The 3,799-nt window shown below is 36.1% G+C and overlaps 1 protein-coding gene across 1 annotated transcript in view; it reads left to right on the forward strand.

The window, feature by feature from the left end:
- The window catches only part of Nwd2 (NACHT and WD repeat domain containing 2), a 234,604-nt gene that overhangs the window by 105,616 nt on the left and 125,189 nt on the right, over window positions 1-3,799 (forward strand). The window lies entirely within an intron of this gene.

The raw sequence follows: 3,799 nt of genomic DNA on the forward strand, positions 1-3,799 counted from the left end.
ATAAATCCTGAGGGGATTTCACTGACCTTATCAGACCCAAAAGCTACAACTCTTGTTGCATAGGTCTTGCTTTATCTTGGTCTTAACCATTCAGCAGAAAAGTATAAAAATGAAGTACAAGCAGTAAAGCCATGCTGTTATGTTGAGCTGTAGGGGACTCAGGTCAAAAATTTCTGACATTGCCAGTCAAGCGGAAGACCCAATACCATTATGGGTTACTGGAATCTTTTAGAATATTTTCTGAGTTTACACACCTATAATATTCAAATAAGGGAACTTAACCCAAAAAAGGGGGAGACAGATGAATGTCCATTTTGTATCTGTGTATTTAAAGTGGTTAGGATAGATATATAGTTACATTCTCTTAATAAATAGAGGGATTTGTTCTAATGGTGTTTGTAAATAGGATATCAAGTCCACATCTTGTACAGTAATTAACCACTAGGAAGAATGTATCCAATGTGTTAATTATTGAAACTGTTCTACCAATTTGGTTTGAAACTGTCTCATTGCTATTTGTTTCTCAATAAAATTATGGGAAAAAATGTCTAGCTTCTCATATTCAAAGATTTAGATATTTGTATAAACAAACACTGGTGGAGCATTTACTAAGGCTGCATGAGGAACACTTTATGTGGACTAATTCATGGAGTCCTCTCAAGGTTTATGAGGAAGTTATTGTTGTTAGAACCCTTGCATGTGTAAAGTAACTAAGGTGAGAAAAGCCTTCCTGACTTTTGCCAGGATGCAAGGCCTGTGAGGACATGGGCCTATATCTAAGGGCCACCATTTACATACTTACCATTTGTCACATTGCTTCACAGTTTTATCTGTGTGCAACATATGTTCTCCCTGCTCAGCTGAGTTCATTTTGACCTACAGAATTCTCTTCATCAGTGCATCACAGCTTCTCTCAGGAGCATAGGCCTCTACCAGATACTCACCTATATGGTGTGTCACTGTCTCTTACACATCGAAGTCAGAAAAATAACGTTCCTGACTTCCATCTTTTCCTTACTTCTGATTCATACTTCGGTTCCTTCCCAAATCTGGTGCAACCTATCCTAAGACACATCAGTATGCCATTGTTCTTGGTTAACTTCTCACATTGATTACTTCATCTGTGTTTCTCTTGTGTGAAATCCATCATCCTTGGAGTCCTTGGGGAAGGAGTTAAAGGATACAAACATATACTGTAAATACCCTCTGACTGATCTGTTCATGGTCGTCTCTCCTATATTCATATCAAACTGTGATGGTACAAGACAAAATTTGCAGTCCTCAAACCAAGACTCAACCAAGGAGGAAATTGATCCAGTTATAAGACATGAGTTAGATTAAGATTCACAAACTGTGGACAATAAATCAAGTTAATAGAGTGCACTTACTTGACATCATTTATGTGCAAGGCACTATTTTTCATTTTATATCCAGGTATTTATGGAACCTCATAACAGCATTAATGAAATGTGGATGCTACTGCTATATATCCATTTTACAATAAGGAAAGAAAGAGGTGCACACCTGGTATTTGAAATCAGGCAGACTAAGGTTCATGGTCTCAACAATTTCAAGTGTTTAAGCATTTCTTCCAGCATTTGATAAGGAATGTTTCCTTCTGACGGTACTATCTGCCTCTTGTCTGAACATGTGTGCTGGTCAGTTTCATGAAGCACACTGAGTAGCTGTCCACTGATGCGCATATACAGTTTTCCAAAAGAGTTGTCAGAGCTCCATCAGTAAAGTTCAGGAAGGCAGTTCATCATAAACAAGAAACATAATCAAGTTGGTTGCTTACCATAATTTGTCTTGAATGTTCCTAATGAATCAGTTGCTGGCTGGGATTACTTTAATAGCACTATATTCTGAGAATTCTGAACATTCACATGTTCCACCACTGAAGAAATTTAGAGCAGTTAATTAGCTAATTCTAATTAGCAGCAGTTAATGAAAGATCCAGCCTAAACTACTAAGTCTCTGTTAGACTCTGGATTCTCAATTAGGAGTAAGGGCATTGATTTGGCCTCCGACAACAGGTGGGAAAGAGCTGACCAACACCTAAATGGACAGATAGCAGCACAAAAGAGCAGCCCAAACATCAGTTTGCATCTAAAGCTTTTGGGGAATATTTTACAGGTTAAAAATATGCATTTTGAAGGTAATAGTTCTGAAAACCAGTTGCAACAAGAAATAAAAGAATCAAAGAAACACACTGGCTTCTCAGTAGCTTGCATAAGATTTCTTTGAGACTGGAACTCATATAAGTGAACAGACCATTGTATAAATACAGATTCAGTGAAATCGCAGGTGCATAAATTAGGGTTCTCCAGAGAGACCAAACTAATGGGGCAAAATGGGAGACCTGAGAGTGGATTCATTGGCAGAACTGTTTTCTGCAGTTATGGAAGCTAAAAAGCTCCAAGACAGTCTACACATTAGACAACATGGGGCATTGATAATAAAGCTCCTTTCCCGTTTGAAGATCTGAGAACCCAGAGGATCCTGCTCTAGAGGCTGGAGTCCAAAAGCCAGAAACCTAGAGCCCTTATGTCCTGGGCAATAAGGGTGGATGTGTTTCAAGGAAGACAGAAAAGTTAACACAGTACAAGTTAAGTTGGCAATACTGAGAATAAATATGAGATATTTTTTTCATGTGTAGAAAGAAATGAAAATCAAAAGGGAAATATAGAAGATAAAAAAATAGGAATCCACCCATAGATTTGCAGACATTTTTACGGAAGGCAGTGAAGTGTGAACATCTGAAGCAATTATCAAAGATGACTGGAAAAGAAATGATTTTATGAGCAATAGAACATCTTTGAGTGATGTAACAAAATAGAGAAAAGTCATAGAAAAAATTAGAAATTGAAAACATTCTCTAACCATAGATACAGAAATAATAAGGACACTGATATGGAACATTAGGTACTATGTATCTGAGATTTACATTCACAGGACTTGAAACATTTGTATCATAAGTAAGAAAACTAAAAAAATTATGACAAAAGGGACAGGGGTATAGCTCAGTAGTATAGTACTTGCCTGGCAATCACAAGGCACTCAACTTGGTTTATGCACACACACACACACAAAAAAAAAAATTATAATGAAGTGTTATGTACAACATACAATTTGAAAGCTTCTTTGCTAAATAATATGAATTCTTTCCTGAGAAATATTAATCATGAAAGTAGATTCAAGAAAATGTGGATAACTTCTGAACATTGCTTTCTTTCAATTTTAAGGCAGGAATTGTAATGCCTCCTACCTTGTATTCTTTGCTATTCTAGGTCTTTTCTGGTTCCAAGTATATTTTAGGAATGATTTCTCTAGGTCTGTGAGGTATGTTGGTGGAATTTTGGTAGAGATTGCATTAAATCTGTATAACAATTTTGGCACTATGGCCATCTTCATAATATTGATTCTTCCTATCCAGGAGCAAGGAATATCTTTTGATTTACTAAAATCCTTCATGATCTCTTTTTTCACATTACTGTAATTTTCATGGAATAGATCTTTGACTTCTGTAGTTACATTAATTCCAACGTATTTCATTTTCTGTGATGCTATTGTAAAAGTTATTGTTTCTCTAATTTCCCTCAGTGTGTTTGTTATCTGTCTAGAGGAGTGCTATTGACTTTTGGGGATTGACTTTTATATCTTGCTATGCTACTGAATTTGTGTATTCATTCTAGTAGCTTCTTGGTGCAGTTTTTGGGTCTTTCAATTAAAGTATCATATCCTCTGCAAATACTGATAGTTTAGCTTCTTCTTCTTTTTTTTCAAAGTTTTATTGATA

Source organism: Octodon degus, unplaced genomic scaffold, assembly GCF_000260255.1.
Source record: "Octodon degus isolate 3935 unplaced genomic scaffold, OctDeg1.0 scaffold00158, whole genome shotgun sequence".
In the NCBI taxonomy this organism is placed as follows: Eukaryota; Metazoa; Chordata; class Mammalia; order Rodentia; family Octodontidae; genus Octodon; species Octodon degus.